The following is a 24,791-nucleotide window of genomic DNA, read 5'->3' as shown; positions in this document are numbered from 1 at the left end:
TACCTATAACACATCAATCCCCTAGTCCCCTCTCTCCTCCCGGCAACTACCGTTCCACTCTTTGTTTCTCCGATTTCAACTATTTTAGACATCTCAATATACCCCATACTGCATGATTTGTCCTTTTGTGATTTGCTTATTTAACTTAGCCTGATGTCCTCAAGATTCATCCATATTGTAGTATAAGAAGATTCCCTTCTTTTTAAAGGCTGAATAATATTCTATCGTGTGTATATACCTTATTTTCTTTATCCATTTGTCTTTTTGTGACCATTTAGGTTGTTTCAACCTTTTTGAGATCTTTTTAAAAATTCTTTTGGATATGGGCAACTGGGTGGCTCAGTTGGTTAAGCATCTGCCTTCTGCTCAGGTCATGATCCCGGGGTCCTGGGATAGAGCCCTGCATTGGGCTCCCTGCTCAGCGGGGAGCCTGCTTCTCCCTCTGCCTCTGCCCCTGCTTATGCTCTCTCTCTCTGTGTCAAATAAGTAAATAAAATCGTTAAAAAAAAAATTCGTTTGGATAAAGACCTGACAGGGGATCGCTAGATAATATGGTAGTTCCACTTTTACGTTTTTGAGGAGCCTCCCCACTGTCTTTGGTGGCGGCTGCTCCATTTTACATTCTCACCAACAGTGAACAAGAGTTCTGATTACTTCGCATTCTCACCAACACTTACTACTTTCTGTTTTTGTTCCTTAAAGGTGATCCTCACAGGTGTGAGGTGATATCTTATTGTAGTTTTGATTTCCATTTCCCTGATGATTCATGACAGCCAGCATCTATTGTGTGTGTGTGTGTGTGTGTGTGTTTTAAGCAATGTCTTTTCAAGACCTTTGCAGACTTTCTTCATCAAGCTACTTGTTTTTTGTTTTGTTTTGCAGTCAAGTTGCAGGAGTTCTTTGCAGGCATACTTCATTTTATTGCGCTTCAAAGGTGTCATATTTTTTACAAATGGAAGGTTTGCAACAACCTTGCCTCAAGCAAGTCTATTGGCACCATTTTCCCAACAGCATTTGCTCACATCATGATTGTGTCACATTTTGGTAATTCTCCCCCTATTTCAAACATTTTCATTGTATGATATTTGTTCTGGTGATCTGTAATCAATGATCTTTAGGGTCACTATTATAATTGTTGGGGGACACCACAAACCATACCCACATAAGACGGTGAACTTACCAAATATTGCGTGTGTCTGACTGCTTCACTGGCCATTTCTCCATCTCTCATCCTTTCCTTGAGCCTCCCTACTCCCTGAGACACACACTGAAAGCTCAGATGATGGCTTGCATTTTTTAGCAAAGATGTATTTTTAATTTAACTTATGTATGTTGGTTTTAAAGACGTAATACTGTTGTACCCTTAATAAATTACAATATAGAAAAACCAAATAAATAAATTATGACATAGTGAAAACATAACGTTTACATGCACTAGGAAGCCAAAAAATGCATTTGACTTGCTTTATTGTAATTTTGCTGTATTGTGGTGGTCTGGAACCAAACCACAATATTGCCAAGGTAAGCCTGAATGTAGTTTGGCTATTATCCTCTTATAGATCCATGGTTTGAAAATATTTTCTCCCATTCTGTAGGTTGCCTTTTTACTCTGTTGATTGTTTCCTTTGCTGCACAATAGCTTTTGTTTAATGAGTCCCACCTGTATATTTTTGATTTTGTTGCCTGGGCTTTTTGAAATCATTGACAAAACCAGTGTTATGAAGCTTTTTCCCTACATTTTCTTCTAGGGATTTTGTAGTTTCAGGTGTTACATTTATGTCTTTCATCCATTTGAGTTGATTTATATGTATGGTGCAGATAAGAGTCTAACTTCACTCTTTGCATGTGAATTTTTAGCAATGTTGTGCATCTCAAATGAATACAATAGTTGCAATATGGTTTGGGTTATTATAAAGTACACAATGCTTTCAGGAGGGCTTCTGCTCAGTGCATTACACAATTAAAGTAAACAGAAGCATGTTCAAGGAGTACATAAAATGCAACATAGTCTATGAGAGGTTATTTTCCTTGCTTAACACGAATGAGGATGGGGAAATCAGGATTTAATTGAAGCAAGTATGAAACATATTTGGGAAATTCAGTTTACTACATTATTGTGTGGACAAAGGGTAATGTAGCTGACAAAAGTACAGTATTAATAGAATTACAGTATCTAAAATGAGATGTTGATAACCCATCTGTATTTTAATGACTAGGCACTACACACTGAGACATAAACAAACTAGATTTTGCACAGCAGATAGTGAGAATGGGAAAAGGAATCATGTCACAATCAGAATTGACCTAGAAATTGAAGTTTTACTCTGGGAAAGAGAAAAATCAGGAAAATTAGATATCTTTGGTTCAACTACTAGAAACATTGTTTTAAGGAAAAAGAATTGGACTTTTTTCATAATGTCAAGGGGTTGGATCACAACTACTTAGTAAAAAGTACATGAAAAAACTGTGTTGACATATTACAGGATACATTTTTTATGAGTATAGATTAATAGAACGCTTACAAAAGGGTAATCATACATTTCTACTCAATAACATGTTGTTCAGATTTGTGGTCATTTCTGTACTCATCAAATTAGTTCATGGTTGTTTGTGTTAGGGGCCATGTTAATTGCCAATTAATTACTACCTAGTCGATCACATTGACTGTGTGGCAACCTGAATTGGCCATTTAGCCAAAGGAAATATCTTGAACAGAGAAGCCTTGTGTTCTGTTTATTTATATTATCTAGAAATGGGCTGAGTCAATAATTTCTATTTATTACAATAAATTTCTATGTATTACTCCAATATAAAACTTCCTAGTAATAGGCATAGAATTTCTATCCCTAGTAGAATCCTACTACAAATTAAATGCAATAGATGCAGCTTCCAAAATCTGTCTCAAAGATAGTGCTCCATGTGGAAGAGACGCACATTTTAAAGGATCCTCAGTAGTTTAGCATCTAATGTGAAAATTTCTGGTTCGTGCATCTGTAATTTAGAGAATTCCAGCCCCAGTGTGATAATTTGTCTTAACAAAAATGTAGTGGAGAAATGAGACAACAGCAAATATAATATCTCAGTTTTTCCTGTAATTGCTTTGCCATTCATTAGTCTACATAGACCTCATTTTACAAAGGATAGGTTGGGATAAAATATCTTTTCTTTCAAAATTACTTTTTCTTCTTAGTGGTTCTGATGTTTTAACCACGCCTAAATTTTGTTCATTAGTGCAAAAAGAGAGCACAGACATGCCAACTAGAGACCATGACATTGGGGAAATAATGCTGATCTTTCCACTTATTTCCATTTCTATTGCATAAAGTGACTGAGTGTCCTTCCTACAAATTCTTTTTTTCTCTTTTAAAGTAGTTTTGAGCTGTGTTTCTCTCCCTTGAAACCCAGAGTAATGATAACACAATTGTAAGAATGAAGACCATAGAGGTTATAAGAGATAAGGCTCTGAAGTATAGCAGCAGAAACCATATTTCTGTAATTCTTTCAAAAAAAATACTTTGTTGGAACAATCGATAAAAACCAACATACTTAAGAAGAACAAAATTCTCATTGATATGCAAGTGTCACCCTGGGGATAATTATAGAAGAATATACAGTCCAGATAGCAGATTCATAACCCATTTAAATTCACTAGAATTCTATGGAGTTTGCATTGGAATTGTCTTAGCTACCAAATGACAATTTTTTGAGGCCAAATGATAACTTTAGCTGAACTTTTAATCTTTGAACACGGTAATTTGTTCCTGGGAAGATGTAAGAATCAGAATTTCCTTTACTGAGAAATTCTCTAAAACACATTTTAAAATTATGAAAAACTTCTTATTGGCTTGATTGTGTCACGTTAGTTTAAGGTGCCAGGTTAGAACTCAGTTTATCCGCTTATTTTAGCTGTCTTCCCAATAATAATGTCACCAGTTAACTAAATCTTGCAACAGTCCGCAGTTTTCATTTAGTACAGAATTGAGCAAACTTTTTCTGTAAAAGCCAGATAGTAGATATTTTAGGCTTTGCAGACTGGACGGTGTCTGTCCCAGTACTAGACTCTGTTGTTCGTGTACAAAGGAGCTGTAGACATTGCTTAAATAAATTAGCATGACACTGTTCTGATAAAACTTTATAGATGTTAGAACTCACACTTCGTGCAATTTCCAGGTGTCTCAAAATATCATACTTTTTAAATTTTAAACAATATTAAGCACATAAAAATATTCTTAGCTCATGAGACCCACAGAAACAGGCAGCAGGCTGGATTTGGCTTTCAGGCCATAATTTGCCAATCACTGATAGTTAAATAAAACCTTGATTAACTGTTTTCCATCTACTCATTTAGCTATGTCTTTACTCCCAAGATACCTTAAAGGACTTGAATAAGTTGATTTACGGTTAATTTACTTGGGTATGGTTGTTTCTTCTACCAAACGTTTAACGCTACAATTCACAGATGTTAGAAAAGAAATATAATTTAGTTGGGGAAATACCAATTCTGCGTTTGCTAACTGGATTTAAAATAATTCTCTGCAGTCACCGTTTTCCTCATTCTTATAAGGACGGCTCTCAGACGTCTTTGTCAGGAACTTAATCACCTGATAACATATGCTTTTCTGGCCTAAAGCAAAAGTTCCAGGAATTTTCTAAGTCAATTTATTTGGTTTTCGATCACTCTTTATTTTTAAACTTTTGTTTCTTTTGCCTTTTATAGTGCGGTCAGCATGCCTGGCTGCAATGCAGGTACTTAGAGCACCATCTAGAGATGAAAGTTAAAATTAACATAAAAATATAAGGACAGAGATGCAATGTAACTGGAAGATGACTTTGCAATTTACAATTAGTGTGCAAATTGTATTTCCAAATGATTGGCTCTAAGAAAGTCACACATTCCTAATTGAAAGCAAATACTTGTTTAATGTTGATTCTCTGCATGACTTTTCCAAAAATACATTGATTGAACAGCTTCAGACTATAATTTGCATTCCATGCAAATAATTAAGATAATGAATAGATTACTCTGTATTTAATCATATTCATAAAAACCTCTTATGTTGAGTAGATATATTTTTAAAAATCTCCTAAATACCGTGCATATAAACATAAAAATATAGAGCAATCAAAATTGGCATGAAGAATATCTTCCCTTAAGCTCAAACGGATTTATTCATTATCACCAATATATACATTTATATATTTCTCTCTTTTTTTCTGCATAAAACCAGAAGTATATTCTAAGTCTATGAATGTAAATAGCAGTTCTGTTTCTCAGTTTGTGGCAGATGATGAAAAAGCTGCAATCAGTTTGAGGAGTTTAGTCTAATTTCCAAACATCTTAATCCACAACGAATCAGCAATATGAGCTATTGTTCTATTGATTTCTGTGATAGTGAAGGGGTTGGGCCTATTTTCTCAATTGAACAAGCTGATTGACAAAATTAATATTATTATTTTAAAATAAAATGTATAATGAAACATTTCGGTGGCCCAAGCAAAATAATACTTAATTTTGACATTTAATTTCATTGTTTTTTGAGAAAGTGTCCGTGTTCTGTGAAATTGTTAAGGTACCAATGAGGCAGTTTTTAAGAGCATCGGTGACAGTGTGAACTGACTCCCTTTTGCCGCAAGGTTGTAGTGTATTTTGTCTCAGTTATTGTTCCTGAAGTTTTATATATTATAGCAACTCCCCTCACTGCCCCACCAAAAGAATCTGCAAGGTAGAATATGTTTCTCTTTCATAAATATAAAATTAAATTGTTGAAATAACAGCCATGTAATTTGAACCCGGATGTGTCTGGCTTCGAAGCAAGTTCTTTCTATTTTTAGTTTTGCCTCTATTGGGGTAAGATCAGATTCCTTTTGAATGCATAAAAGAAGCTGACTCGAAGGAATTCTTCACACAAATATGGAGTCATATTATCATACCAAAGCCCATTCTTACCATCAGCAAAAAAAATTTTAGGAAAGTTGCTAAAGCTTCCCGAAATATGCTTCACTCATCTGCAAAAGGGGATGGCAATTGTACCTCAGTCAGCTTCGCTTTTAATCGGTGTATGAGAAATCTATGTAAAATATTCAGCATAATGCCTGGTATTGGACAAATATGGTTATAATTTGAACTGCTGCTGTGGGAAATGAAGCAGAGTGGGGTGTCTTACTTTTCTGGGTGCAGAAAACTAGGGGTCAGATTAGTGGACAGGATTCATTGGACTGCAGGATAGTTGATAAAAACAGAGAGGGGAAGAAACAATTCGAATAAGGAAAAGGCTGTTGAAAGCATCCCACATTACCTACTGCCTGTCATTAATTTAAAAACTAAAATCAAGAGTAAAGAAGCAACTTTTAAAAATTCCACAACTGGCTTAGGTAAGACGTATGTTTCTAATTTGACACTCCACCAAGTTTTCGTCACAACATGCTCTTCCTTTTAACCTGGACATTTTAGTATAAACACAGACTAAAATGCATATATTTTTAAGTCCAGAATAAATTACCGAGTTTTTTTCTCATATCAAACATGTACTGTCAGTGTGCTATCGCTTTAAGACAATTCAAATCTATCCCTGCATTCTAAGTCAATTCTGTTAAGCCTTCCCCCCCATAGTCACTTGCTTTCCAGAAGTGGATTTTACCTTCCTTGCTTGGAGATGCTTTTCGAACTATGTAGATCATGTGAATAGTAAGGTATGCTCTTTTAATCCCCAGAAGCAAATGCAAATTTTGTATGTAATTTTACTCTTACAATATTGTATCATGAAAGGTTTGTACTTTGCAGCATGGGAGCATATTTCTGCAATATGTATAAAATTAGTTTAAGAAATTTTTTCGTAATCACAAAATAATTGACACTTGTGAGAAAATTGAATAAAGAGATAATTAAGGTATCCAAGTTAGAAATTTCAAGGTTTTGGGGCGCCTGGGTGGCTCAGTCGTTAAGCGTCTGCCTTCGGCTCAGGATGTGATCCTGGAGTTCTGGATTCGAGCCCCACGTCAGGCTCTTCCCATGGGAGCCTGCTTCTTCCTCTCCCACTCCCTCTGCTTGTGTTCCCTCTCTCTCTGGCTGTCTCTCTCTCTGTCAAATAAATAAATAAAATCTTTAAAAAAAAAAGAAAGAAATTTCAAGGTTTTGTTTGTTTGTTTGTTTCTGACAAGTCTACTACTGTCTATGCCATTGAACAGATGTGTGATCTTAAGGTAATGGAAGAAGGAAATCATGAAAGAAGGGAATAAGGAAGACATTGTTCTAAATTTCTGAGCCCTCACTTTTGAAATTGATGGCTTTGAGTCAATCACAATATATCTGAAACTCAGTTTTTGCACTTGTATGCTGAATATAACATCTGGCCTATTTACATCTCTAATGTCAGATTAGAAAATAAAATTAAATATTAGATTAGAAGGTACTTAATATTTTTAAGACCTAAAACTGTATATTTATTATGTGAATCCTTCCATTCCTCTATACTTTAGTTGTTCAGCACTTAATTTAAGAATAACACCTCCTATTTATAGAAAAGAAAAATAATGAGATACTGTCTGTGAAAGGGAGGGTCAATATAGATCCATGATTTCACCTCGAATCTCTCTCAACATACAATAAAACTTTGAGGTCACAGCAGCAGTAAGAGATCGTATGTACGCATGTGTGTGTGTGGGGGGGTCAACTATGCAAATCCTTAGAGACCGTCTTTTAAATTAGAATTTTGGGCAATTAGACACAATATCAGACAAGGTCAAATTTTTCTTTGTTAATTGCACAATTAAAAGACCTCAAGCAGAATATCCCTTAGAGGTTATAATAATGAATAAGGCTGAAATTCTAGTTGCTTATCATCTTGGTTTAGCTATCACTATAGAATATGGAAAAGGGGAAAACTGACAAGAAAGAAATGTTCTCTTGTGCATCTTACTATCTCCCTAACGCGGGCAAAGAGTAAAAGATGACTTCCCCATCTCTCATTGCGACGTACAGTTAAAGAGACCTTGACTTAGCGGTTACCAGGAGAATTCCACAAACTTTTTTTTTCCAAATAATTTGTAATTAATAGAATTCTCTGAGAGTTATAATATAAAGTCAGTGTGCAGTGGATCAAAGAAGAGATACACAAGGCCACCACAAATTGCCTCTTAAGTCTTTAAAATTGAAATTAGAATATATATTGATTTAATATATCTATATATCTATATTTAAGTATCTTAAAATAGTGTATCTGTGATGGAAATTCAGAAAATGGGGAATCACCATCAGATGTTTGTAGCACTTACTGAATAATTATCTAAGGATAAAAGGGTTCTGATCCAAATATTAGGCTCGTCTGGTTCCAAATGTATTTCTAGCATGGAGAAATTAATATCCATCTAGATTAGGCAGGTGAAAATGAAAGTCAACGCATGTTTCCTGTCAAAAGAGGTAGTACAACGTGTCGCGTTAAAACACTGATTCTTGAACCTGATTACTTGAATTCAAGTTCTGTCTCCTCCAATTTTCCAGCTATTTTACTGGGATTCACTTAACCGCTCTGACTTTTAGTTTCCTCATCTGTGAAATGAGGTTACCAATAATAGTTTCCTCATGATGACTGGGAGGGTTAAATTAGATAATGCAGGTAAAGCATTAAAGACAGTGCTTTACATGTAAATGTGCTTACATATTAGGTGTGATTTGACTTCTGTAGAAAACTTCTACAGGGAAAGAGAACAAAGGAGGTTAGTCACAGAAATTCCTCTGGCCCTGATGTCAGCCGCATTTCTCACTCTGAAGGAGATATTCCCCCTTTCTGTGAGCTTAGCTAACATGAATCCATCCCTCACAGACGGATTCATACTCCAGGGCCAATTGCTGGCAAAGCAGGTTTCTTAGCCTTTAAACTAAGGGCCAATTTTAGACTGTGTTGAACTGAACAAGGTAATGCAGTGTTCTGGGAGACCAGCCAGGATTCTCTGTGAAGTTCCCCTTCATTTCAAATGTAAGCTTTCTTTGAACTACATTAGGTCACCTGAGTTCCCTTCACAATCACCTAGTCAGAGAGAAATAGGAAATAGATTCTTATGTCAAGTTTCTTCCTGTTGACGTGGAGAATGTCCAGAAATAACTACTTCAGAATCAGAAGTGAACATGGTAAATACTCAGTTCCAGAAGGTGTCTGACACTGTACGAATGTTTCTTCTATTGTACCTGTTTCCATTTTTGCCTTATCTCTGTTGCCGGATTACATGCTGGCTTCTAATTTTTTACAGTGACTTTGACAATTTTAATAAGTATATAAGGCAAAAAAAAAAATTTCCTCTGAATCGATAATTTAAGTATTACAGATCTCATCATTGGAAAAATGTTTTTAAAATTTGTAGTAATTTCAAAATTGCCAGCAAATAACCACTTTATTGATTCGTTTCATCCATTTGAAGCTGAACTTATTTATTATTACGATATTCAATAATTTGTGAGTGTGTTTATCTATGAATCTATCACATCGCTCTTTCTCTTTCTCTGTATCAACATACCTAGTTGGTATAATTGCATCAGAAAGAAAAAAATACAAAAGATGTGTTATGGGCAGATTCATTACTACTTAATTAAAGTTCCACTAGGCTTTTTAAAAACACTAAAAATAGTTACTTTCTTAGTTTGCAAGAAGATCAGGGACTTTAGAATCTGAAAAATCACTATATTAAAGTTATAATACGCATATTCTTTGCTTTTTTAGCATTATCTTTTCTTCTGTTTGCCTTAAGATAGAGAAAAATATATACTTATTTTTAATAATAATGACGTAGCAAATAACTAGCAATTGCTATGGAGAGAAACATCAATACACTTTTTATGGAATCAAATTAATAACTTTATCTGAGGCTTTTTTTCAAAACATGGCACAAGTTAAACCATGTCAGTCATCCCTAATAATTACAGACTGAACCCAGGTTGCATCTTTTTTCAAACGAGTTGGAAAATACATGGATGAATAAATATATAAATAATCTGACTTGAACTATATATTTTCTAAGGAATGAACGCTATTTTAATGAAAGCATTCACCAATTTCTCATGTATCTGTTTTCTCTTTTTGATTCAGTCGATCCACCAGGAAATATGATTGAATGTCAATTCTGTTCCACAAGGTGGGGGTACACAGATGCAAACGCCATGGTCCCTATCCTAAAAGGTTCAGATTCTAATAGGAAAAGGAAACGTATAATAACTAGGTCACTGGCGAGTGCAATTCCATAGGTTGGTATGTAACACAAAGTTGTCTCAGGGAAGTAAAAGGTCAGTTATTTTTTGGGTGAGAGTCAAGACAAGTTAATAGAGGATTGAATGTTGTTTTGATAAAGCCAAGGTATATGTATTTTTTAGTTCTGTTTTAAATACTAATGATGTACTGTATGTTGGCTAACTGAACATGATAAAAGAAAATAGAAATAAATAAATAAATACTCTTCCACTGAGGGCGCCTGCGTGACTCAGTCGGTTAAGCATCCAACTCTTGATTTCAGCTCAGATCACGATCTTGGAGTTGTGAGATTGAGCCCTGTGTCGGGTTCCACTCTGCGAGTGGACCCTGCTTAAGATTCCCTCCATCCCTCTCCCTCTGCCCCTTCCCTGCTCTCTCTCTCTGCCTCTCTAAACGAAACAAAACAAAACAACTCTTCAACTGAAATATGTCCATATATCCCTTCTTAATCTTTCATCTGAATAATGGCACACTGTTCTCCTACAGCTTGCCGTTTGTCTGCTCATTCCCTCAATCCCTCCATTTACCCTCTTCTCTGTGCTGGGTTTTTTCCCCCTAATGATGGCTGCCTTCATGAGGACAGCAGCTCTAAAATGCACATCTCCACCCGACCACATCCAGAAGAAACGTAGAGTCTGACTCTCTGTGAAGAATGAGGTGATTTCTTTCCCAGGAGTATTCAGCAAATCTCTCCTCATGTCTTATTTTTATGATTTGGGTCATATTTCCGAAACAATCAATTTTGCAGGTGGATCGCCCTGCAACAATTGGCCAGGCCTGGGTGCTGAGTGACATCAGCTTTGTTGGGTTAGCAGCTGATGTGGGAGCATATGTCACACAAACCTGGAGTCTTGGAAGCAATACTGGAGAGCCAGGCATAACAGTCAGTGCAGAGGTCACTTAGCATAAGTTCAGTGGACTCCGCTGCTCAGTGGCAAATAATAAGACCCCTGGTGACTTTAGGGAGCACAGTTCCTGCAAAGTAATGTGTGCTTGGACTCATAAAGGAAAAAAAGGTGAGGAAATAGACACAATTATTTCACTAAGCTCAGAGGGGACGAGGAGAGAAAAGACAATGAACAGACATGAACATCAAATAAATGCTAAAAGAAGTGGGTGAAGAAGATTTTGTTAAGTGAATAAACAAATAGAAATACTTTACAAGCCTGACTTATTATATATGATAAACAGGGGGAAAGTATAAAGTTAGCATAAAATAGCAACAAATGAATCAGCCTATATTATCATTTTTATTAAATTTTATTTGGAAACACCTACAGATTACAGAATCTGTAATTCTGATTTAAGGTAAATTCATTCAATACTTGTGAGAAACTTCAAGCTAATTTTGTACTCTTTTCATGACCTTTCCTTGTACAAAATTATTCCTCTGACCAACATTTGAAAAGGATGAAAAAGTATCAAGATAGAGTGAATATTAAGAAGATTACTTTATTTCATTTTGTAATGAACATCTACTCTATGCCAAGAAGTGTAAAGGATAGTGATAGACAAGCTAGATAAGGCCCCTCCTCACATGAAAGTCATTTCAGCTAACGATGATTTTGCTTCTGAGAATATTCACTGACTATGGAGATAAATTTTAGGCTATATTCACACTAAAATGATTGCTAATGGATTGGTCTTTAAACGTGAAAGCTGGCAAAAGCCTGAGAAAAGATTAGTCACAAGTTATTAATGAGATACATTTTAAATAAACCACCATCAAAAAGTTACATACTCAGTATTTTAAAAATCTACATATACAAGTATGTATACGTCTTTTATACACACACACATCCATATTTGGTGAATAATTTTCTCTTCTGCTTTAGGAAGGACTACTTAATTAAGGTGGTGAGAGTGATTACGGTTAACTCAACACTGCACTTAAAATCTCAGATTGTGAAAACACATTTCCAGTACTGACAGTGATTTCTTCAATCATATTTGTCACATGCATGAAACGAACATTAATGAGTGTAATTAAGAGGTGTAAAATATACATTCCCTAATAATCAGCCTTATGATTTTTAAGGACCAAATGAAACAAAGAAGAAAAATAAAACTTGCTCTTTGACCTCCCTGTGGATCAGGGAAGTGTTATGTAGAGAAGATATCAGTATGCAAGAAGAGCAGGCCTCATTAGTTTGCCATCTGCCATGGTGGATAGATGCTAAAATGTTGCCATTGTGAGGTTCATTGAGTGGTAAAATTATAATTAAAAATCATACATAGATTTAAAGTAAAAATCCCAAGGAAAAAAAAAAAGCTACCAAAGGAGGACAAGTGTTCTATGGCCCTTTGAAAAAAAAAATGATGGGGTGCCTGGGTAGCGCAATCGTTAAGCGTCTGCCTTCGGCTCAGGGCGTGATCCCGCGTTCCAGGATCGAGTCCCACATCGGGCTCCTCTGCTGGGAGCCTGCTTCTTCCTCTCCCACTCCTCTCTGTGTTCCCTCTCTCGCTGGCTGTCTCTCTGTCACATAAATAAATAAAATCTTTGAAAAAAAAAGAAAAGAAAAAAATGAGATGAAGAAATATATATATACATGTATACCTTCTTACACACATAAAAGAAATCATACACACATGCATAGGCATACACACACAGGTTTAACTGCAAATGTTTATAAATTAACCTCAGCATGTCTGGTCTCTATTAGGAATTAAAAACAATTCAACAGTTTTAGAGAACAAAGTCTAATATTTCCATCAGGCCTAGGAAATTAAACATACAGAAAACTAAGCAAATGATTGTTGATGATTTTGTGATAGTAGATGCACTTAGCATGGAACAGATATATTTGGAAACAAAAGGCATAGTGAAATATAATATATCAAATAATTTACGTATCAGGTTTTTTCAAAGGTAATAAGTAACCAAAAATTTATTTGGAATTATTTTATTGCACCATTTTTTTTCTTTTAACAATTTAATATATGCATATGACTATTTTCTATAGGGTTTAAAAAGAAACCTATCTTAAGAGAACGTGAAGAGCTTGGTAAATCAGAAATTGATTTTTTTCCCTCTACATCTTTTCAAACGGAATTCAACTTCAGTGGGTTGTACATAAAATGCCCACTTAATTATTACACTTATTTTTATAAGCATAAAAAGGCTTGCTGCAGCCAGTAGCAACCAGTTTTATTTGTACATACTCATAACTAACCATGCAGAAATGGATTTAAGGAAATAATTTCACTTATAAAAGCATCAAAACTAATAAAACACTAAGGAATAAATTTAATAAAACAAGAACAAGTCTTATTTATTGAAAAGTACAAGACATTATTAAAAAAAATTCAAGAAGGCCGAAATAAATGGAGAGACACCTCAAATTCCTGGATCAGAATGCTTTATATTTTTAGAATGTCAATACTCCCCAAATTGATAAACAGATTCAACAAAATGCCTATAAAAATCTTCACTGGAATTTTTTTCAAAAACTGAGATACTGATCCTAAAATTGACATGAAAGTATATATGGACCCAAGAACAGTGAAGTCAATCCCGAAAAGAAAGCACAAAGTGGGAGGGCTGACACTTCCTAATTTTAAAACTAATTCATAGTAATCCGGGCACTGTGATACTGGCATAAGGACAAACATATAGATCAATGGAATGGAATTGAGAGTCCAGAAATTAACCCTCACATTTATGGTCAATTGATTTTTGACAAGAGTGCCAAGACAATTCAATGGGGGAAAATAGCTTTTTCAACAAACGATGCTGGGAACCTGGATATCCCCATGCAAAGGAATGCAGGTGCAACCTCTATGCAGTCCTTTCTTTAATTCTTAGACGTGCTTTGTGTCTCTAAACCTCTGAAATAAATTTAGAAAGAAGTTACTTCTGTCACATTATGGAAGTGGTACGTGCAGTGGAAATAACATTGGTCTAGCCATCCAGAGATCTTGGTTTTGGTGTTTTGTTTTGTTTTGTTTGTTTGTTTGTTCGTTTTATTTTGTTTTTAATTTATGTCCTGATCACTCCTTGATCTTGTGCATGAAGCTGGTTGGTATAAACTACCCCCTTTTGTCAGTTGAGGATACTTTCCTGATATTTTGCTACAGTGAGGATTAAGTGAGCATGACTTCATAAATGAAAAAGCAACCCAGTGTGGTCAGGAAGCTCTGTTAGCAACCTCACATGTCCCAGGTCTCATCTGCATATTATATATATATCATTTTCAGCCTCGGATTCAGGAATCGAGGTCCTAATTGTATATATATTGTGAAAGCAATTTTGTGTTATCTCAAATCAGTTTCCTGGGTTTGGTGAATTGCTAGGTGAAAAAAAACTGATGAGACTTTCTTGTGAAATATAAGCAAATCAGGTTCAAATGAATTGTAGTGATTCAAAGACATTATTATTTACAGTTGGGAAATAATGACATTTAAAATGCTAATATAAATACATTTTTTAAAATGCGTAATTTGATACACATTCTTATGGATGTTTTAAGTTTTAAAATTTCTTCCTTGGTTAAAAACCTCTTGGTAGATTTTATTTCACTGATAGAAATGCTGATTTTTTTTTTATAATGTCTTTCTTTGTTGACCACCTCTAATTAGCTTTGTTTTAATATACTTTGGTCTGCTTGTGATAAAATGCCTTATATATTTCTATAAAAGGATCATCATATTTATATTAACAATTTTTTCCCCCTAAGAACATTTGCTTACCTTCAGGCTGAAAGGAATTTATTTCTGAATTTGTGTTTTGGAAGTTCTTGGAGATATTTGCACAACAGAACTTTGGACTGAAATTTAAACCTGAGATCAAGAATGATGTTAACAGGTGCCTGGATGGCTCAGTCAGTTAAGCATCTGCCTTCAGTTCAGCCTGGGATGGAGTGCCCCATTGGGCTCCCTGCTCAGTGGGGAGCCTGCTTCTCCCTCTCCCTCTCCCTCTGCCTGCCGCTCCCCCTGCTTGTGCTCGCTCGCTCTCTTTCTCTCTCTGTCAAAAATTAAATAAAATCTTTTTTTTTGAAGAATGATGTTAACATACATGAAAATTTAAAATATGCATAGCACACAGCGTGGCACAATGGTAGGAATAAAGACTATCGTGTAATCAAAATGTTATATTAAGAACAGTTAACATTAATGAAGTTAATTTATTGTGCATTTTAATATTTACTTTCCTTTTTGCCCATACTTCTTCGATGCTGACTAAAATCCACATACTAATGCATTGGAGTTTAGGTCTTGGACCTCCATAAGGAAGCTTATTTCAATTTTCTTTTTTTTTTTTTCCTGTGGGAATTAAATATTAACTGATAAAAACTGCCCTATTAGGATACCATGGACTGATTTTTGTGCAAATTCTTCCCTTTGAAATATTTAACTACGGTAAAAATTAGAAGTAGGTAACACTTGTTCATAGTTCATAATCATGTTTCCTAATTTACCAAAATTATTGCAGTTTGAATTATAAGGAATCCTAAATTTTAGGCATCCAAACTAATAAAGTAAAAGAAAAGTTATGGAAATGAGATAAATATATGACACCTTGTACTCAACATACTGTACTCAGTGACAGAATGGCACAACATATGGAAATCTAAGTATAAAGCAGTATGAGTATAAATTTGAAATTAAATAAACAAGTAGTTCTGGGCAAGCAACTGAACTTGAGAAATCTAACTACAGATGTCATTCTAGAAACAAATCCAGCCCAAAGCTGTAGAAATCAGCAATAGGGAGCTCCAACTTACCATGGATGTGGATATATGAATATATGTATGAATGTTTGTATATACCTATGACATGCATATATATATATATATATATATATAGCAAAAAATGAAAGCATTCATAGCAAAACTGATCAATAAAGATTTTTGTTGGTGGTTAACCTGCATCACTGCATCATTAAAATAACTTCAGCAGTCAGTGTTGAGGAGAAGCCACGTAGACTGAACTTGCTCTGGTGTGCTCCCAGACCCTGTTAGCTCATATTTTTGTTTGGAAAGATCTTCAAGGAATTCACAACCCCTATTCCCACACTTCACTGTTCAAAAAAATAATTTGTTATTGGAATAAGGAGATAAAGAAAGGAAACAAGGCGAAGTTAGTTTGGTAGGTGGTCATTTGTGGGAGGATTAAACTTTTATTGGAAGAAAATTTAAACAGAGGTTTGTAGTTATACTTTCAGCAGAAAGAACAAATGAAAAATATTTAGAAAATCTATGTCTAAAAATTCAGTAACTACTAATTCTTGAGAATAGGCGAAGTGAACTTGCATGTGAAGGCTGAAGAAGGCATGGTACTAAAGTAATAAGATATGAGTTTTCAGTAATAAATTTAGTTTCTATTGTAAAGTATCTTGAATATCCTAAAGAGAAATTTGTGCTCAATTTGATACAGAAATTTGAGCCAGAAGTTCGTACTGAATTTAACAGGCAGATTAATCAAACAACATTATCTGGTTTGGATTAAAGAAGAAAGGGAGTAAAAGTAGAGTAGTCCCTGAAGAGCTTACTAACATAGGTTATAGGATAAACAGAGTTTTTATTAAAGCAGTTGCAACAGGAGTAGAACTGAGAGTTCCCCACAGAAGACATAGAGCAAGAGTTTTAAAGATCCTGAATAGCTCTTCAGTGCAAGGAGGAACAGCTCAGAGTTCATCTAAGAACCTGAGACCAGATACTTGAGTAATCCTGCAAGAAATCAGACTTTGCTCAGAACCCCACGATCAGTGTTGGATGCCTCCTCATCAGTACTGAGATAAATGTTGTCAGCCCTATTAGATTCTGGACTCCTGCCGTTGTTTCTCTGCCCAAAATCTGGGCTCTGATACCTGCTGCCTTATGTCTTTTGATGCATACTGTCTCTAAATCCTCTTCTGGTTTGGGTCTCAGTACTCCCTGCTCTGAAGCTGCCTGCTGGAGTCCATCTGGACTGTCAAATGTATCCTGCACCGCCCTGGCTGAACATTGTATGCTGCACGACCGGCCGGGTGCCTCTCATGTCTTGCAACTGAATTGTCCCAGTGTCCCTAATGTGTTTAATATCCACTTCCTGGATATTTACAGGATGTCTTTCCATCAGACCTACTCGTGCTTTACATTAACATTTCCATGACCTTCTTGAACTTATTACAGAGACACAGGAATAAAGGGACATAAGAGAGTAGAGCAAAAGAAGTTTAAAAGTGGTTATAAAATTCTATGTTTGGTCACTGGATGAAACAAACAAATTGGAGTTAAGAAGGAAGAGCTGGTTTTAGAGAGTTTTAGTGCAAAGGGATTTATAACTAGTGTTTTTGAATGTTAAAATATTGTGACTTTAAATTTGAGTTGGGATACTCACAACTTTTCTTTCCCCTACTACAGAAATTATGTGAACCCCATGAAGCTACTGTCCCCCAACAGTCTTATCAGATTAATACTTCAATATTAAATAATTTGAAAATAATTGATGGTTTTTAAAAATAAAACAGTTCCTTTTGATACAGCAAACAATTGATCTACCAATCAGTGCTTCCTATTTATATATGCAGGTGGTTATTTTAATGATCTGCTTTTAGGAAAATCATAGTTCAAGATAGTTCAATTCCCTGTGCTTTACTGACATCCTATCCTCAGAATGTGGAAGACTTAATTGATCCATTTTAAAACCTTCCCATACAACAACTATAATTCAGTTTTTAGTAAAGTATATTTAAATGAATGGAGCAATACACAAATTCTCGATAACATACATAAAAGTTTTCAAAAAAGATATTAAAATGTCTTTCTATTACAATGCTAAGTCTAGATTGAACAAAGGCTATAATCATTTCAACGAACACCCACAGCTGACCACCATAAAAAAATCTTAGGTTCTGACATTTTCCTCCGACAAATGTTTGTTAAAGTTATTCAAAGCCTAGATTTAAAACAATGACTGGATTTATTCTGCCATATATCGTTTCAGTTCTATTCCAATGTTATGTATTTAGAGACCATGTTTGAGCAGCCTCAAATCCTGATAACTCCATTTTCTCCTAAAGCATAATGTCTGACAGAATAGTAATTTTGGACACAGTTTCTTAGGCAGTAGAAAATACACAAAAATGGTCATAATAGTTATACCACACTCTCTGTCAATTGTTATTTTTATAAATGTCAGACAAGATTTTGTGGAAAAAAAAATTTAAACTGTGACTGAAAATTGCTTCTGCCTAAGTCCTCTATCTGGACATTAAATCAAAGGAGCAACCAAATCAAAGAATGCTTCATGTCTCCTCTTAATACAGATAATTTCTAAATAATTTAAAGGCCACTTAAACAATTCAAGAACAATACCAGAAAAGGTTAAGTTACATTGCTGACATACAGAGAAACATGCAGAATGATTTGTATATATTTGCAATTACTGCTCGAAGTCTGGAGGAACCATTAAAATGGCTTAGAAGACTTGTGTTTTATTGTAATGAAAATCTCACAATATTTTTAACTAGTGCTCAACCTGCCATAAAATTTTTTTTTGCTTTAATTCTGATAACTTTATTTTACCAATATTTAGCATCATCTATGCAATAGAAACAATTTACTTTTTTAGATTTTAAAGATTTTTACATGTCATATGACATAATAATTGAAATCCAGGAATGAGCTTTAACAGCTATGACTTTTCACAGGGAGAGGAGTACTCCGTATGAAGTTCTGAGGAAGTTGTCAGAGAAAGGAAACATTTGAGGTGAGTATAACATACTTACTGAAGAACCCATCACATAGAAAGAGCTATTTCTTGTTTGTTGTTGTTGTTTTAAATAATTATAATCATCATTCTAATTAGACTGAGGTCTTGAAGGACAGGAGGATTTTTCCTATCAGAGGAAATGTGAAGGATCATAAAAGTAGGAAAGTCTTTTGAGAACTAAAGCGTGAAGATAGAAAATAGCTTGCTAAGTCTTCTGCTGAATTTTGATCACAAATAATAAATTTTCACTTGCACATTAAATTTTTTAAATTTTACCTTTTTTGGAAGATAATTTCTCCAATAAAAATGCATATAGCTAATAAAAGCCATAATGAAGGATCAAAACAGTTCTTGGAAAAGAGTATTATTCCTCCGAAAATACTCTTATGGCATTCTGTTTCCAAAAAGAAAAAAAAAAAACAAAAGCTAACTGATCAGAGATAAGGCATCACCTCGCCCGGATTATCTGATACATACGTGACAGTTCTGAAATAAAATTTTTCACTTTACTGTTTAATCAGCACCAAGTGAAAAAATAACTCAGTAAGAAACTCCATGGAGGTCATTTAAAACTAGAACAATTACATGGGGAGCCTGGGTGGCTCAGTCAGTGAAGCAACCAACTCTTGGTTTCGGCTCAGGTTGTGGCTCAGGTCAGTCTCTAAGGGTAGTGGGACCGAGCCCACCTCAGGTTCCGTGCTCAGACAGGAGTCCACTTGCGTTTCTTCCCCGTGCCCCCCGCCCCCCGCCCCGCTCCCTCCGCCTCTGCTCCTTCCCCCAACTCGCGCTGTGTCTAAAATTAAAAAATTAATAAAATCGTTGAAAAAAAATAGAACTAGAACAATAATAGAAAAAAGCATATTTATTATTGTCTGACACAGATACGCACATCTCTACTTAGAAATGTTTCGTTTGTTATGGTTTTGTGTTTTTGTTTGTTTTGTACTGGCTACTTCAAAAATAAAAGCTAAGGATACCTTATAAGCTGCAAGAAAATAAATGGAGACTGATTGATGTGAGCATTTTTTAAATGCGTCAAATCTAAAATATTATGTGTCCCTTCTGCAGGAATCAACTTATTCAAATTCCATTCTGTTTTGACCTTTATAATTTATTGCAGATTCCAACGTATCTATTATAAGTCTTTCAACCAAAAGCAAAACACCCCCTTCACCTATATGACTCTAAGTAATTAGGGTACTGATAGAATTTGATAATTCTGAAGATCTACTCATTATATGGCTATACAGTTCTTCAATAAATTATAATTCTATACTGAATCTTAAATTCTATTTAGCAAGACACAGCAGTAAGTAAAACTTTGAAATTGCTGGACGAGTGCGACAGAGAAAAAAGGAAAGGTTCATGTAAGCATGCCTGTGTGGTCTGGGTGTGTTTCTATAAAAAACTGCTTTTGTGAATAGCGTTCTCTCCATTCCCAAATCTGACCTGTCCATTGTCCTCCATCCCCACCTGTAAGTTTAGATCCTAAATTTTCTTGCCTTAAAAAGAAATGTTTCTCACCTGTTTCCAACTCATTGCTTCACACTTACATCTGGTTCAAGGCAAAATGAGCAGGTATGACGATGGTAGCCCCCAGGTTGCTTTCTACAGGGCCTTTATGATCTTCAACAACATAGGTATTTCAGAAAATGGATTCTCAAGACAGAATTAGTTGAATTAGCAAACTTAAGATGTCAATGATTTCACAACAAATAACATATCTCAAATTGGAACCCAAAGAAATTATTATTCTCTGCAGTTCTGAGTTCACATTTTCTTATCACTTGACACTATATGTCAAGTCATACAGCTCAATCACTATGATATGGCTACCCGTAGACTTGAATTTTTTCCCCCAGAAATTTTAGATTGACATTTAGATGTGGTATAGCTGAAAGGGTCCTTAAGTGATAATGTTTTCTGGCCACTACATGAGATAACTGAGTCCTACTGGAATTAATTGGTTTGCAAAATCTTAAAAATCTTTTTTCCTGGTATATCTTGGATCAAAATCCAAGTATCCCCATTATCAAGCGACAGTTTTTGCACTATCTCAGCCAGTTATGGCTGGCTACTCAGCGTTTTTCATAATAACAAATCACATATCCAGTCTAGTAAAACAAGTTTTGGACCATTTTAAATAAGTATTTTAATGTAATTTGCAAAGTATAAAACTTAAAGTATGAAACTGTCAGATAATAGTGTTGTATTAAGCTGCTAAATTTGTGGTAATTTTTTACAGAATCAGTAGGAAACCAATGCCCTCCAATTATGAAATGCCATTCAATTTAAAGAAGATCAGGGGCGCCTGGATGGCTCAGTTAGTTGAGTGCCTGGCTCTGGATCGCAGCTTGCCTTAATCTCAGCGTCGTGAGTTCAAGCCCCAAGTTGGGCTCCACTCTGTGTGTGGAGCCTACAAAAAACCCCAAAAAACGAAAAAACACAAAAAACCAAACCAAAACAAAGATGATCACACACATTGTATCAGTTTGGTTCATTTGGTTTGTATTCGTTTAGTAGCCATAATAGGTTGATAGTTGCAGAGAAACACCCACAGAATGAGACTGACAGTTTGAGTTACCTATGCAGCCCATACACTTCCTTCTTCCTTCTGAAAAGGACCCTAATTGTATCCAGATATCTACCTCATGAGATATCTGACACGAGGCATATGGCATGAAAGCATTCCCTGCCACCAACTCCAGACAGAGATGGTTCTTATTGGACCAAAAGTAATTTCATTTCTAGTTACTATATCATCAGTATGCATGTTTCCCAAAGGGGTTCAAGAAAATGTGCTTCTGTAAAATATTCCTTCAAGTTCTTAAGAAAACCAGAGGCTCCACTTACTGGATTTATAACTTTACTTGCAAATGACTTAAACTTTCTACAGCTTAGTTTGTACAAAGAAATATTTTGACAACAAACTGACATAAGTGTATTTTGACATTGCAAAGTTTTACACACTTGAGGACTAGTAATGATAATAAACCCATCGAATAGCATGAATCACAAGGTTTGGTTTCATGGGGCATTGGCATTCCACAACAATCTGCCTCTACCCAGTATACCTAACTTTACCTTTTGTTACTGATTGGAAAAAAACAAAACCCTTATGAGCAAATCTAGTCGGGTCAATGCCTATGAATAAACATTATTAAAATGATTTGTATTATGCTACTCTCTTTGTATGGAACAGCTTAAATCACACTATATCTATGTAAGTCATAAGCGACTGAATTAATTATAAAACTATGAAGATGCGTTTTTTACCATGTTCCACCCAAAATGACTCCTCTCTCAACTGAACAAAGTTTGTGAATAACACATTTGGTCTTAATCATTTATTTTCTTGTAACATTGTATCCACGTTGTTAAATTATTACATTCAATATCTCAACACATTTTAATAAATTGCCATCTGTTAATCTGTTGCTTTTCTTTTTAAGGGTGCAAAACTTTAAAATATTGAATTTATTAGTGCCATTTGAATATTTACATTACATATGTACTTTACATTTATGTCTGCTTATTTGAATCTTAATCATTTTTGGAAAATTTCTCAACTATGACCTTTAAATAATGATCAAAAACTTGTCTTGCTCTACTGTTCTGAACGATCGTGTATTTTATATAAATATGTATATATATTTGGTTTAGTCTCTACCTTTATCTAATTGTTGCATCTTTATAAATGCTATTATTTTCAACATATATGAGTTCTTTGAGTATAAATACTATGTGTTGTATCTGGCATATTGTATTTCCTCACTTGCCATTTGTACAAGGACTATTTTTCTGAAAAATTCTCATAAAATGACAAAATTGAGAAATTAAAAATCTGAAATATTAGAGTTGCTATTGGAAGTGAATTCACAAGTCTTACAAATATATAAAATGATAAAGACAGAATATTAGACTATGACAACTTTTTGTTAATGACAATGAATACTGTATTTCATACATTAGCATGATCCCCCTAATTGTTGCAATGTAAATTTTCTTTCTTAAATGTATTATACAAGCTAGGAAGTGTATTTTCCCCTCGCTTGTAGTCTTTCAGTCAAATGCAAAAAAATGCCTTTTTGGCTATATGGTTCTGAGTTGTTGACTTTTATAATCTGGGTACGCCCAAGGATTCAGCTACAGAATAACTTGGAAGCTTTGTGCAATTCGGTGAGGAAGGTATTTCTCAGATCCTCTCACAAAAATACGGGCTTTTAAATATTTTATGTCAAGCATAAGAAGGCACCCCTTTTATTCAAGTCTTATCTACCTTCTTTCCTCTTCTTGGATGTAAGTGTAGTACTGTCCTCGGGCTCAGAATTATTTAAATTCAGCTTTACTTATTCCCGGAAGAATGACAATCTACTTTTTATATTGCTATGTCTGTTACTTTTCCCCCCATTCTTCTCTTAACCACTAAAGGAGTGGCATAAAACATGTTTTAACAGTTACTGAAACAAAAAACAAAACAAAATAAAACAACCCCAAACTTACATGCACAGACACAAAGACATACCTTCTAAACACAAATAAGACCATGTCTTGTTCTCAAATGATGTTAGTTCTGAAAAAAAAATTGTAAAAAAATATGATAGTACAGAGAAATAAATATATATTAGTTAAATATAGAAAGAAATTGAAAGATTGCCAGAGTAAATCAAGTAAGTGGGCTTTTGAAGATACTGAATTCTCAAATGGTAGAGATGTGTCAGAGTGACCGTATTTCTGTAATATTGTGTTGATATGTAAATTAAATGATCAACATTATAACGGTTTTTAGTAATTCAGATCTCCTAGTGGTCTATTTGTGTAAATTATTTGACTTGCAAGAGAGAAAAATACATGTTGTCATAAAGATAACATCATTTTCTAGCTCAAAAGTAATAAAGTTATTACCGACAACTATTGAATTTGAGGCAAACTTAATATTTTAATGGGAAAAAATACACTACTAAAATCTATCTCATTGCTATTAATTTTATTGTTTGTTTTAAATAGACAAAACCCCATATCAGTAATAACACCAAAGAGCAAACCGTTGACAGATAACCAGGGAGGCACGCACTTGGCTTTCGAGTCAGCCATGTCTTCCCTGAGTAGAAGATAACTGAGCTGTGACTTGACGGATGAACAGAAGCAAAGGATTGGGAAGAAAGGGATTTCAGGTTGGTGGACGTGCATGGCATTTAGGAAATTATAAGCAAGTCAGTGTGACTGGAGTATAGACTTCCTAGGAGGGACAGGTTGGAATTAATTTATTAAGGCATCCTGTATGCCATACTAAATTTGGAGCACCAAATTTTGCCAATCTTCATATTTTATTTTCATTTTTAAATAAACATAGATTGTTATGTAATGAGGACTCAACTTTCAGAGAATTAACTCTGGCAGCCTTGGGAAAAATAGAAATTGGGAGTAGTAGGGTTCCTAGTTATATACTCCACAAACACCCATAAACAGAGAAAGATATAAGACAAACAGAGAAAGAATTTTAATGTGACTTAGAGTATAAAAAGCATTTCTATATCCGCACACATAAAACTAAGACAAAAGTTTCATAAACATTCTTCATCTTACTATATTCGATGTGATCTGATATTTTTCCATTTCATTTTATTTTCACTTTTAATATATAATGTCTAATTGACCCAATGAATTTATTTCATAGCCAATTAAAGGGTTATAAATCCACCAAAAAATGCTAGCAAAGTGATGATGAGGTTCTGAAGTCAAATATGGTGGCAATAAGGGAGGATTTCTAAGTACAAGGAGCATGATAATAGTAATTTTCATTGAGTACTTTCCTCAGTTGCCAAGCTTATTTAATAAACTATCATATTAAACCTTACAAAA

Source organism: Ursus maritimus, unplaced genomic scaffold (assembly GCF_017311325.1).
Source record: "Ursus maritimus isolate PB19 unplaced genomic scaffold, ASM1731132v1 scaffold_10, whole genome shotgun sequence".
Taxonomy (NCBI): Eukaryota; Metazoa; Chordata; class Mammalia; order Carnivora; family Ursidae; genus Ursus; species Ursus maritimus.
Note: the sequence above shows the minus strand (reverse complement) of the source record.